The following is a 14,434-nucleotide window of genomic DNA, read 5'->3' as shown; positions in this document are numbered from 1 at the left end:
TGGAGATTATAAAGAATTTGCTGAAAGTGTAATCTAGCACAGCTCTGTGGTTGTCAGCTATAGTTTTTATTTGTTTGTTTGTTTATTAATTTTAAAAAAGTACAAGAAAGAAATACAAACATTCCCAACACATACACTCAGCAATTCACAGTATCATCACATAGTTGCATATTCATCATCATGATCATTTCCCAGAACATTTGCATTAATTCAGAAAAAGAAATAAAAAGACAACAGGTCAGCTATAGTTTTAACATCAAGAGCGCTGGGTTTGAGCCTCAACTCTCCAATCTGTGCAGCCTGGAGCAAATTACTTAACCTCTCAAAGCACCATATTCTTATCTCGGCCATAAATTACTAGATATCATTAGTCATAAGGAAAGTAGAAATTAGAAGTGCAATGACAGAGTGCAAGGGGAGGTCAGTGGTAGAATTCTTGCCTGCCAGGGGGGAGACCAGGGTTTGATTCCCAGTCCATGCACTTCCCCACAAAACAAACAAATATGCAAAAAAAAAAAAAAAAAAAAAGACAAAAAAATTCAACAAATGGTGGTGCAATAACAGGATACTCACATGGAAAAATAATGAAATGTAACCCTGCCACACAGCCCACACACACAAAAATGCAGTGAGTCCCCATGATGGAATTCTGCTCAGCGATGAAAAGGAACAAAGTACTAATCGTCACAACCACATGGATGAATCTCCAAAATTTATACTGAGTTAGAGAAGACTCACATGAAAGAGCACCTACTGTGCGGTTTCATTTATATGAAGTTTAATAATAAACAAAGTTGACAATGGTAAGGAAAAATCAGAAGTTGTTGCCTTTAAGGTGTGGGGTTTGATTGGGGGACAATAGGAATGGGCTCCATTGTTATAGGAGTGTGAGGTACTTGAGCATAGGCATTTGTCAAAACTCAGCAACAGTTCACTTAAGATCTGTGCTCTTCCCTGTGTGTAAGTTTTATTTTTTTGCATGGGCAGGCACTGGGAATTGAACCCAGGTCTCTGGCATGGCGGGTGAGCATTCTACATGCTGAGCCACTGTTGCACCACCCTGTGTGCAAGTTTTTTACCAAAATAAAAAAAAGAAAGAGAGAGAGAGAGGGAGGGAGAGAAAGAAAGGGACCCTAATCAAATACTGCATTCCAATTAATAATAGCCATGCTAAAATATTTAGGGGGAAAGGTACAAATGTCTGCAATTTTCTTTGAATCACATAAAAAAGTGAGATGGATTGATAGATGGATAGAGGGATGGATAAATGAATCAGTCTGTGATAACGTCTAGTAAAATGTTAATGGGAGAATCTAGGCAGTGTGTATATGATGTTCAGGGAAAAATTCTTCTTCTCTCTGTTTGAAAATTTTTGTAGCAACATGTTGGAGCGGATGAGGTTAATGATATCTGCCTTCTGAGGTTGATACAGGGGTCAAATGGCATGAGGTCTGCACAGTGACCGGTCCAGATAGGATGGTCCACGTGTGGTTATTACTGTAGGTGGTACGATTACTGTATTAGCTAGGGTTCTCTAGAGAAACAGAATCAACAGGGAACACTCACAAATATAAAACTGATAAAAGTGTCTCACGTAACCATGAGAACACAGAGTCCAAAATCCGCAGGGCAGTCTGTGAAGCGAACGATTCCGATGGAGGGTCTGGACGAACTCCACAGGGGAGGCTCGCCAGCCGAAGCAGGAAGAGAGCCCGTCTCTTCTGAGTCCTCCTTAAAAGGCTTCCCATGATTAGATTAAGCATCACTCGTTAAAGAAGACACTCCCCTCGGCTGATTACAAATGGAATCAGCTGTGGATGCAGCTGACATGATCATGATTTAATTCTATGAAATGTCCTCATTGCAACAGACAGGCCAGCACTTGCCCAACCAGACAAACAGGCACCACCACTTGGCCAAGTTGACACATGAACCTGACCATGACACTTACTATCACAGAGAGTAATTCACAAGGATCCATGGAGCACAGGGAAGGAGTCAGTGCCATAGTTTCCTTGGCTGCTATGACAAATACCACACAACAGGTTGGCTTTAACATTGGGCATTTATTGGCTCACGGTTTTGAGGCTGGAAGGCTTGCTTCCTCCTGGGGACAGTCACGTCCTGGCTGCTAGCAATCCTTGGGGTTCCTTGGCTTTCCCATCACGTGGGGATGTCCCTCCTTTCTCTTTTGGGTTCCCACTGACTTCCAGCTTCTGGCTCGTGCTTGTGACTTTCTCTTACTGTATCTGATTTCCTCTGCTTCTAAAAGACTCCAGTTAGCCATATTAAGACCCCCTCATTCATTTGGGTCACATCTTCACTAAATTAAGATCTTCAAGAGCCCTGACTTGATAGCAGGCCCACACAGGAAAGCACACCGTGGCCAGGAATAGTTTCAGACTGGGCTCCCCAGCTCAGTCCACCAGGCTTAGGGTATGTGAGGTGCAGCGAGGTCCGCGTCGGCAAATCTTTCCTATTACTAATTTGTTTTTCATCTTTTTGAATTGGTGGTACTTGCATGTAATGCAAAATTCAAGTTACAAAACCTTCCATCCCCCCGTGCCCCCTCCCCCCACTACTCAGTCCCTGCTGCAGAAGTAACCGATTTTACCAGTTTCTTTTGTTTCCAGAGATACTATATATGTATGTAAATAATATGAATATATATTTTACTGTTTTGACATAATGACACACCATGCTGTGTTTCCACCTTGTTGTTGTTGTTTGTTTTTTACTTATATCTTGGTAGACTCTTTTTTCATTTCAATACATAAAGTCCATCCTGGTTATTTTATAGTACTGCATACTATTCCATTGGTGGATGGACCATAGTGTTTGCTCAGCCCATAGTGATGGACCTGTGGGTTGATTCCATCGTTTGATCAACCTTTTGAATGCTGCCATTGTTTTATAAAGACTTTGAAAAACAAACCTGGCGTGTCTCAATAAACCAGTTGAAGGGTAGGGGGGGCTTCTGTGATCAAAGCCCACAGCTCATCATTAAGTCCTTGGGCTTCCTCACTCCAGCTTTTATTCAATTATCCCAATTTGTCCTTTCAAATAGATGTCTTTTCTTAAGTAGTGATTTACCACAATTAAGCCCCCCAAAATTAAATTAAGTGAATTACGTCTCTCAGGTTGGGTGTCTGCGGGAACCAAGGTTGGGCCCAGTAATAGTCCAGATGCTATTAAAAGCAAAGGCAGGAGAATGTGCGCTGGGTTAGAAGGGAAAATTCATAGCTCCACTGATACGCCATGATAAATAATTATGAGTTATTAATTTTAAATTACATCTTTAATGCGTTGCATGATTTTAATTCCCCCTACAGTATTAATATCGGACTGGCTTTGATTAATTTAAAGCAGAACAGAAAGGTGCCAATTAAGGGAACTCACTGGGAACTTTGAGGTGTTTATATCTGTCTCTTGATAGCCCCCACGGCAGGGGGCAAGGTCACTGCTCAAGGGAAGCTGGTGATTATCCACGGGAACCCAGGGTGGGATGTGTCAGGAAGACTGGGAGATGGATATTAACCCTTTGTGTGTCTTCGAGTGCCGGAGAGGAGAGAGGGAAAGGTGGGAAAGCAGAGGGGCTGGGTCAAGACCCAGCAGCTTTAGTTAAGCAAGAAGAGGGGTCAGAGGAAGGCCAGGCAGCTCATGGTCTCAAGGACCAAGGACCGGGACCCCTGGGTTCTGGGTTTTGCTGTGTTGTCTCAGACAAGGGCTTTTATCTCTCTGTGCCTTTATGGGACCTCAAGACTTGGACAAAAGGGTTAGTGTTTGGCAAACATGAAACAGTGGCTGAGTTTTCTAACCAGCTGCAAGGTATAGGGCAAAGCTGGGAACACCAGCCCGCAGCTAGAACATGGCACGCACGGGGCTGCTTTCAGGTGGTTGATAAATGCTTTTATTTTATTTAATAGCTAAGTATTTACTTTAATGCATGCTAGAAAGAAATCCACAACCAGCCCGTCAATGCCATGATTTTATAGACATGATTGCTTAGGTTGAAGCTAAATTTAGGTTTGGTTTTTTTTTTTTACGTGATTAAAAACAAAATATTGAGTAAAGTGTAGTTGTATTGGGTAGGGGGTGATGGCGAAAGTAGTAATTATGATACAGAAATAATTGAAGCTGGTGACTATCAAATTAATGCCATTACAGCCACATATGACAGAAATCCCTCGACTTGGACAAAGGAGATAGCACTTAATAAATACGATGCAATGAATCAAGAGGTTTTCCAGAGGCTGAATGCTAAGAGGGTGATGCCTGATAGAGCAGTCCACTCTTCCGCTATGTCACAAATGGAGATGCTTTGGGGTGGCCTGTGAATAACTTTTTGTTTTATTTAACAGTTAAGTGTTTAATGTAGCATATAACAGAAACCCTGGCCAAGGCTCTAAACAAATGCCTGTAGGCAAGAATGAACACGCACAGAAATCACCAGAATCTGCAGTGTAAATTGACCTCTTCCTCTGTCCTATGACAGATCAGCCTGGGTATTGCCAAAGCGCTTTCCTATTTGGCTCTTCATTTGTGTCCTAAAATAATTCTGGAGGTGGGCAGAGCCTAGCCCGTTGGCCAGCCCCTGTGACAGATGCCTAATATATGATTATGGAGGGAGAGAGAGAGCCAGGGAAGAAAGGAGGCAGGAAAGAAGGAATGGAAGGAGGAAAAGATAACAGCGGAGCTCATTTGGTCCCAACACTGTCACTCTTTGCCAGGTGTGGTCCCAGGCACGTTAAATAAAACCATCTTATTTAATCCTCACAGCACCCCTAGAAAATAGGCATTTTCATTGACCCCGAATCACAAATGAGGAAACTGAGACTCAGAGAGGTGCTGCAACTTGCTTAAGGTCACCCAGCTGCTAGGGAGGGAGCCAGGTATTATCACTGTCCATATTTTGTCTTTTTGGAGCCTGAAGCACAGAGAGGTTCACCAACTTGCCCAAGGTTACACAGACGTTAAATAGGCAGTCTGGCTCCAGAGCTCCAGCTCCTCCACGTTGAACACACGTAACTCTGTTATTATAGAGATGCACATTTTACAGATGTGGAAGATGAGCCCTCGAGTATGTTGGTTCTGTTGTGTCTGTGTAGGATTGGACTCCTTCCCTGTGTTCTTATCATCAGGGGCGCCCATGCCCACCTGACCCCATTGACACTGAGCAAGGGTCTCTTCATGGGCCAGGCATAAGAGGGAATCTTTTATTTTTAATAATAGCTAACATTTATTAAATAATTGCGATGTGCCCTACATTGTTTTTTTTAATATTTTAATTGAGAGATATTGACACAGTTATAATCCAGCCATATTATGTAGTGACTTACAACATCATCACATAGTTGTGTATTCTTCACCATGATCATTTTTAGAACATTTGTATCACTCCAGAAAGAGAAATAATAAAAAAAAGAATTAACACATCCCATACCACTTACCCCTCCCTCTCATTGACCCACAGTATTTCAATCTACTCAATTTTTACCCTTTATCTCCCCCATTGTTTATTTTTTGCCCTTATTTGTTTTTTATTTTTTTTACTCATATGTCCATACCCTGAATAAAATCAGACACAGGTTTTCACAACCATACAGTCACACAGTAAGAACTATATAGTTATACAATCTTCTTCAAGAATCAAGGCTACTGGAACACAGCTCAGCAGTTTCAGATACTTCCCTCTAGCCACTCCAATATACTATAGACTAAAAAGGGATAGCTATATAAATGCGTAAGAATAACCTCCAGGACAACCTCTTGACTCTGTTGGAAATCTTTCAACCACTGAGACTTTAGTGTGTCTCATTTCTCTCTTCCCCCTTTTGGTCAAGGTCAAGGCATCTCAATCCCATGATGCCAGGTCCCACCTCATCCCCAGGAGTCAGGTCCCACATTGCCAGAGAGGTTTACACCCCTGGGAGTCATGTCCCATGTAGGGGGAGGGCAGTGAATTTACCTGCCGAGTTGACTTAGAGAGAGAGGCCACATCTGAGTAACAAAAGAGGTTCTCTGGGGGTGACTCTCAGACATAATGATGTTCTCCTTTGCAGGAATAAGCTTCATAAGGGATTGAGGGCTCAGCCTATTGAATTGGTTGTCCCCACTGCTTGCCTGAATATCAGGAACTCCTCAAATAGGGAAGTTGAATATTTCCTCCCTTCTCCCTGGTCCCCCAAGGGGACTTTGTGGATACTTTTTTATTCTTTGCCCAACTCAGTCTGGGATATATTGGGGAATCACACTAACCTATGCAAACCAACAAAATCTCACACCTCTTCAGGATTCCATGTACTTATGGTGTTCAAGAAAACTGACCATACAAGTTAAATGAGATAGTGTGCTAACCAAAATATAATTTTTTTACAAATAAACATTTCTCTCTTGGGTCTCACATAGAGGTTGAAGTTTGAAAATATGGGCCATATCATCCTTTACCCAGTATTCTGATTTACATTAGTCCTATGGTGATCAGCTTCATTCATATCTTCAGACGATGTCTGATCACTTTTTCAGCTTTTTTAACAATTGTTGAATGGGGTCATGCTGACTTTCATAGCTTCACTGCTCTAACTCTGAGTCTCAGATGTCACATAAATACCCGAATTTTCAGGGAACGGCCAGGTTATATACAACTAGTTCAACTCCTAAATGTATGTGACTGCTATAAGAGCTCTCAATCTAGGAACCATTACAGTAGGCCCCAAGCTGTTAACCCACGCTCTTAACTTCAGTTCTCTGAGTTTGTATAGAATATCGTTCATTCATGTGAGTGAGGTGTGATAACGTGTCTTTTTTGTTTCTAACATTTTATTCAACATACTGTCCTTAAGGTTCATTCACCTAGTTGCACGCCTCACAACTTCATTCCTTCTTGCAGCCGCTCAGTAGTCCATTGTACGTATACACCAGTTCCCCCTTCCATTCCTCAGTTGTTGTGCCCTTAGGCCATTTCCATCCAATGAAAATATGAGCACTGCTGCCAGAACACACAAACATTTGCACCAGTGTGCAAATGTCCATTGGTGTCCCCACTCTCAGTTCCTCCAAATATATACCTAGCAGCAGGATCATATGGCAGCGCCACCCCTAGCCTCCAGTGCAGCCACCACACTGCCCTCCCGAGGGGCTGCAGCTCTCACCTTCCAACAGTGAATAGGAACATCTCTTTCTCTGCATTTTCTCTAGCACTTGTTTCTCTCTGTTCATCTTTAAACAATTTTATTTGCACATCATACAATCCAACTTAGGTAAATAGACATGCAAAAGAGGGAATCTTGCCAAGCACATGTTAGGTACCCAGCTGGGGTGGGTCCGTCCACCTCGCCCTGCTCCTGTAGAGCTAGGCTCCTTGGCCAGTGATTTCCCGGCCCCTTGTGCTGCCCCCTGGCTCCAGCCCAGCCGGCAGCCCCGAGCGCAGGCTTCCAGGAGAGTTGCAGAAGCGAGACAATCGCGTCAGGTCCCTAGGCGGATTCGTCACACCTTTGAAAGGCAAGGGCTCACTGGGTGGACAGCAAGAGAGGTCGGAGCTGGTTCCAGCTCAAAGCCCCTGCCTCCAGGGGCACTGACGATGGGATTATAATTCAGAGGGTTAGAGCAGAGATTAGTGGAGCCAGCTCTCCACGCACACGAGATAGTCACGCAGGTGGGGACTCCCTGGTCCGGGGGCAGTGAAGGGCCAGCAACAATGATGATGACAAAAAGCACCAGCAGTACCAAAGGCACCTACTGTCGTGAGCGCCTCACATGTGCCCGGTACCGCACTAAGAACCGATCTGCATCTCACTCTCTCTTACAGCAACCCTGAAAGGGACATTAATGCCCAAGGGGGAAACTGAGGCACAGCAACATTAAATAATGACCTAGCGGCAACCCAACTCGTTAAATGGCCAAACTCAAATGTCAGCCCACATCTGGGATGTTTCTTGCTATTCGTTCGCTAACCTGCCCCCAACTGTAACGAGTTAATTATTTGTGTGGTTAGGTAAGTCCCTGAATTCCCTGCTACTTCAGGAAACCAAGGCACGGTCCTGGATATTTCATTCCCATTACAGCTCACCGTCAAGCAGAGGACCTGGTACAGAGAGAAAGGAAGGAAGGGAAAAAGGAAGGAAGGATCATCTGGAATGTTTGTCCTCAAATTTCTGCTTTTCCACCCTGGAAGGAAGGGTATGCTAGGAGACAAGAGGTGGTGAGCAAAAAGCCTAGAGGCTGGAAGTATTATACCTATAAGCATCTTCACTGGGTTTGTGATTGATGAGCCCTGGACCAGACTGGGAAGGCTCCAAGTTCCTGTCCTCTCTCGGTGCTTGGACCAGAGGGCTTTTCTGGAGACACCATGGTAAAATGTGCTACCCAAGGCCAGGCTGACCTGCTGGGAGGACTAGGCTCCCTGTCATCAAAGCAGATGTAGCAGAAGGAAAGTTTCCTCCAGCTTGGAGCTGAGAGAGCCAGTAGGGTGGGCATGAGATTCATGGAGGGCAGCCGTGTGTTTGAATTGTCACTCTGGAATTTGTTTTTGCTGTGTAACTTTGGGAAACTGACCCTGCAGGTCTCCTCTCCTAGGTGCACCCTGGGCAGAGCAGGGCGAGCACCTACTGCATGGGGTCTCTGACTGAGACGGGGCATGTCAAGTGCTTAGTGTGGTGCCCGGCACGTTCTCAGCACCAACCGAACAGTAGCTACTCTTGGTAATAATAGTACATTCTGGCAAAGTCAGCCTGCCAGCCGTGCCAGGAGCTGGGAAGATCAGAAAGGATTCCTGCAGAAGATGGGGCTTGGAGGAATTGCTGAGTGAATTTGATTTTGAAAAAATTGATGAAAATGGAAGCACCATATTCAGACTAGAAACGACAAATTTTAATCGTTGGGGGCGGGAGTGAGGACCTGTATTTCAGGGCCTCCTGCAGAGCAGAAGCTACCCTCAAAGGTTAAAATTTAAGGTGTGTTTTTATTTTTTCGTGGAGAAGGCATTGTGTCCCATGCGGACCAGTTATCTATTGCCACAGTAATGCTGTGTAACAAACAATCACAAAACCTTGGTGGTGATGGTTGGCTTGGCAGCTCTGCTGGTCTTGACCAGGCTTGTTTCTGTGTCTAGAGCTTGACTGGCTGCTGGCTGATCCAAGATGGCCTCAGCTGGGAAGACTAGGGCAACTCAGAGCCCTGCTCCATGTGTCTTTCACCGGCAGCAGGCTAGCCGGGGCATGTTCTCATGGCTGTGGCAGAAGGCAGAGTCAGAGCAAGCCCCATTGTGCCCATGCCCTTCAAGCCTCTGCTGGTGTCACCCCGTTTGACGAAGCAAGTCACATGGCCGAGCCCAGAGTCAGAGTAGGCAAAGACCACGAGGCCACATGACAAAGGGCATGGATGTGGGGAGGGGTAAAGAAGGGGGACCATTCTGGGGGGTCCACCACTTGTGGTTCGGTATTCAAGAAGCATGAAAAGTTCACCGTAAAAATCTCCCTGCCACCACTGACCTGTGGCAACCACTGTTACCAGTCTCCTTCATCTCCATTCAGAGACATCTTATGATTTTACAACATTCTGATCATTTTTATGCCTTAGTCCCCAACCCACTCCTTACTACCCTTGTCAGTTCAGCACCTGAAGTGGAATAGAGTCTTTGCTGTCACGCTGCTTGGGTTCAAGTTCCTGCTCCATCTCCTGCTGGCAGGGTAGCTCGGGCCCATCGCTTCCGCTCTGTGATCTTCAGCTTCCTCATCTGTGAAGTGGAAGCTGTGGTGCCTCCGTCGCAGGGGTCGCTATGAGACCTAAATAACTCTGCGCGTGCAGAGAGCTACTCGGTAGGGACTTTGTCACTGTCAAGCGGCATCTTCAGTGTTACCGCTTTTATTATTTGTGACTCGGGAAGACGTGGTGTCCTTCGCTGGTTCCAAGGCTTTGGGGATTCCCAGTGGGAAAGGCCTTTCCTTTCCACATCTGGGCCCTGGAATCCAGCTGCCCATCTGTCAGGAGGGATTTGTGTTTAACAAGCTCTTGTAATCTTTGCTGTGATCACGACTCCCGCCCCGGTCTGTGCTCTCCTCTGGGATTTGCAGCCTCTTAGGCTAAGCCTCTGATGGAGCTATGACTATCTGAGCACCTGACCCTGCATTTCAATATGCCCAGCTTGCCCTCGGAGCCTGGGTGCTTTCGGGAGATCGGCCCCAGGAAGGCAGTTTCTCACCCACTGTCCTTCCAGAAACCCCTCACCTCCCCGGCACCAGAAATGTTTACTCATTCGGTCTTTTATTCTACAAACATTTATGCCAGGCTCTGTCCTAGATCAAATAGCAATTGTCAGTCACATCCAACTGCTGCTTCCAAATCTCCGAGGCATTTTTAGGGCCTCTTGAGAAGTGGGCATTGAGATGCTTTGCCAAAAAACAGGGCAATTAGGCCCAGTGTCTGATTAAGTAATCAGTTAGTTTCAAGAGTGTTTCTGAAGTCCCAGTCTTAGGGAAGCTTGGGCAGCCTCCCTAGCAGCAGAGCCCAGGATGGGGATTCTTGCGCCAGTGATTAATTGTGAGACCGCGCTCAGGCAAACGCCGCAAGGGACCCGGAGAAGGACGGGCTGGGGAAGTAACCAAGCAAGGATGTGGTTTCAAGTGCAGTCAGGTCCCAGCCTGATCCCGCAGGGAGCGTAGGAGCACCAATTACAAAGGAATGGGGCTTTCGTACCCCCACACCAGCTGGACACAGGCCATGGGCCACCCCAGTGTGGTTTGGGGGAGGCAGATATAATTCCAAGGCACATCCAGAAAGACGGCACCAGTCACCCACAGGCCATCCTCCAGGGAAGGTGGCAGGAGTGAATGCTTAGAAGTAGCACGTGCTGCTGCTGGGGGGTCGGCACACCACATCGTAAGAGAGGCCCCATGGATCTGGGTAGGATACCGTCAGCACCCACCACCCCTATCCCCCAGCCCCACCCCTCCCATTTCCCCTTGATCCAATCCCAGGCAATTGCATTAGCATTGCCAGCTATGGCTGAGCAGCAGTGAGGCAGTTAAAAGAGCAGGTTCCACATCAAATAAACCCCATTTCTAATGCTGGCTCCTCTGTTCATTTGCTGTGTGACTTTGAAAAAGTCACTCCACCTCTCTGAGCAACAATCTCTTCACCTGGAAGATGGAGACAATGCCTACCTCAGAGGGTTGTGGTGGGGACTCATATGTGTGGCCAGTACATGGCAGCGGCAGGGGGATCAATAATGATCTGCCAAGGAGCAGGGCCAGGACTCAAACCCAGGACCCCCAGAGCTTAATAACCATAAAGCCATGGCAACACCCCCCCCCCCCCCAGACATCTCTAAACCTCAGTGTTCTCATGCACAGCATGAGGCTGAGGGCTCTCCTACCTGTTTCTCTAGGTTTGAAGACTGTGCAACCATGAACTAATGAGGCTTTCACAGCCAAAAGAGACCTCAGTGGTGGCTCTGCCATTTGGTGCCACTTGATAGGTGTGAAAACTGAGGCCCAGAGAAGTTCCATCAACTTCCCTGACCTTCTACTGTCAGAGCTGAGACAGCACCTCGGGTTTCCTACTTACCAGTCCCAGGTTCTTCCCCCAGAGGGGTTGGGGCCTCTCCCCAGCCGTGTGACCCCTCTGGTCACAGCATCCCCACCCAGAAATCTGGCTGCCCTCCAGAGTGCCTTCAGCTTTTAACCTTTCTTGTCCCCAGGTGTGCCCCATGCTCTAATGACCCTTGCCAGGGTTTTACTCTGACTATTCACCACAGACCCCTTCCAGCTGCTGCTGGCAGAGAACCTGTGTCCCCATATCACAGATAAGGAAACTGAGGCCCCAAAAGACTCACCTTCAGGAGAAAAGGACTGGATGTCCCCACTCACCTGCAGTCCCACCTAAAGGGTGAGGGGGCCAGGAAAAGAGACAAGGGGAGGCAAGGATTTTATTTTCCCACAGGATCACGTTTACTTCAAATCCCTTAACTCACAGTCAGGTCCTTATCTCTTGATTACTGGGAGACTTCCTATGGAGATTTCCACCAAATAAAGGCAGCTCCAGGACACTTGCCACAGCCCAGAGCTGAAGGTGGCTGTGGGGGGTGGAGAGGGAGACTCCATGGTGGGGGTGGGGGTGCTGTGATGAGCTGCAAATGCTAGGACAAAGGGACAGTTGGGAGGCACTAGTGGAAGGGTGACTGAGGGGACAGGGCCTGTACTCAGCCCCCAGACCAGGGCAGGTAACTGCACATCTCGGGGAGCAGAGGAGATGGGCATTGGGGGGGGGGGGGCAGTGCTCATGGTAGGAGATGGAAGCAGGGTTTACCCTCTGGGCTCTGGTGTCTTCCTGGGCAGAAAGCAAAACCCTTTCCGTGAGAACACACCCTCGCAACAAACAACAGCCCAAGTGCCCAGGCTGCTTTTCAGCACTGTGGCTGTGCTTCATTTTCTCCATGTCATGGGCACACTAGGTGCCCGCAGCCCAGCGCTGCCCCTCTCCTCAGAGAATTGCCCCCGGCTAGCAGGAGCTGACGCCGGGGTGCCTACCCCCCAACCCCTCCCTGGGGGTGGCCACTGACTGACCCCCCCGTCCTCAAGGCAGGATAACTCGGTGGTACGGTTTCTGCCCCCGAGACCCCCCATGGAATGAGATCAGGGCCTCGCTGGGCCCCTCTCCTGCCCTGTCCCTTCGGGTTTCTTCTGAGAGCCCTCTGGATAAGTCACAGGCAACTGGTCCCTGCCTCCAGCCACGTGTAGCACCCCCTCAAGACACCCCGAGGAGCCTGGGACTGTAACAACCCCCTTTCCCTTGCCGAGAGTCTCGAGGCCCAGTACCTGGCTCAGAAGCACGCCTGCCCGCTGCTCAGAGACCCTGTGCGCCCCTCCCCCCCCTCCCTCCACCCTCACTTGTGGGAGACAACACGTGGGAGCTTCCTGGGGCCGGGTGGAGCTGGGTCACAAAGCCCTTTGCCAGCGAGGGTGACCTGCCCTTTGAGATGAGGCCATGGGAAAGCAGGGAAACAAGAGAGCACCAGGGAGGGGGCTGCGAGGACAGAATGGGTGGCCAGGGGCCAGGCCACCTGTGTCCGTGGGGAAGGGAAATGGAGGACGTCGCCGTGCCCACCCCCAGCCTAGTCAGCCAGGGTCTCAGGTGCTCGGTGCCCAAACCCCCCACCGGGCCCCACTTCAGGGGACATTCCAGCAGTAATAGGGGACCTGGTGGACCTCTTTTCTTCCCAGGTCCGGGCACCTGCCCTGCAGACAGCCCGGCTTGCCAAGGATGCCTGTGTCCACCCAGACACGCTCCAGGGGTGCCGGGCTGGGGAGGCCAGAGAGAGAGGCTCCCTGCACAGTGCCTCCCACGTGTGGGGCCCTGGGCTGGAAGCAAGGAGCACCAAAGGCCTGGCCATCAATCCCCCTGCCTTCCGGCAGGTCTGTATTCAAGAACCCTGCTCTGGAGGGGTGCAGGGGGCCCTCCATTCTCCCCCACGCCCCCTCGCAGGCAGGTAACCCCATCCCAGAGTTTCCTTCCATCGCACCATTTCCCAGGCTGGAAACACCGGGTGATGGGAGCCTCTCCTGGTGTGTGGGTGTGTGATAAGGGAGGTGTAAAGTTGTCCACACAAATGGACATGGTGCCAGGCTCTGTGAGATCCAGGGACCCAGGGGACAGGTAGGCCCCATGCTCACGGAGCTGAATGGGGGAGGGGCAGACTCTAAACAACACACCCACCTCCAGTGTAATAAACAGGTAAACACAGAGCTGACATGTGTCCAGCAGCCGATAACAGGATTAATCCTCTGGAGGCAGAGCTCTTAATTAACATTCGGGGCAAGGAGTGGGAAGGGGAGGCCAGGTCCTTAAAGGGACAGGCCAAGGGAGCTCATCCTCATAGTCTGTCAGGACTCACCCAAGGATGTAAAGTCTCTGGTTTGATAAACATTGATTGAGCACCTACTCTGTGCCCAGCACTGTGCTAGGCACTCAGAGATGCAAGGTAAGAAAGGAGAACCAAGTCCCTCCCTTCACGGAGGTGATACTCTTGTATGTGCTGCGCTCATAGACAACAAATGCGTATGATTAGTAATAGCTGCTGAGTAACTTGTGTTAATGCTTGCATGGTGCCAAGTGTCAGGGAGTGTTCCCTGCAGGGATGCAGCCAGGAGCAAAATGGGGTAGGTCCCCACCCTCAGGCAGCAACTCTAAAAGGCAAGTTCAATGGAATCTGATGAGATCAGGGCTGGGAAGGGATAAGTTCAGAACCTGGAGATTGAAAACAGAGTGTCGCTCTTAGAAGCCAGGGAAGTGCTCACCCACCCACTTAACCTCTCCTTGGCCTTCACCGCAAATCTCCAGTCAGACTGTACTTCCCACAGCCCTGTCTGCCTTCCAGGCCTTTGCACCTGCTGTTCCTACTGCCTGGGGTTCTTTCTCTAACTGCCTCCTTCCCACTTAT

The 14,434-nt window shown here is 48.5% G+C and overlaps 1 long non-coding RNA gene across 1 annotated transcript; it reads right to left on the bottom strand.

The window, feature by feature from the left end:
- Positions 1-8,883: 8,883 nt before the first annotated feature.
- On the bottom strand, positions 8,884-11,878 carry LOC143682257 (uncharacterized). Its single transcript, XR_013175048.1, has 3 exons — positions 11,831-11,878; positions 9,616-9,977; positions 8,884-9,227 (listed from the first exon to the last, which is right to left on the bottom strand). It is a non-coding gene; the product is annotated as an uncharacterized LOC143682257 (long non-coding RNA).
- Between the last annotated feature and the right edge of the window lie 2,556 nt (positions 11,879-14,434).

The sequence above is a fragment of the Tamandua tetradactyla genome, chromosome 5, assembly GCF_023851605.1.
Source record: "Tamandua tetradactyla isolate mTamTet1 chromosome 5, mTamTet1.pri, whole genome shotgun sequence".
Taxonomy (NCBI): domain Eukaryota; kingdom Metazoa; phylum Chordata; class Mammalia; order Pilosa; family Myrmecophagidae; genus Tamandua; species Tamandua tetradactyla.
The sequence above is the reverse complement of the archived record's forward strand: the minus strand, read 5'-3'. Positions and strand labels throughout refer to the sequence as shown.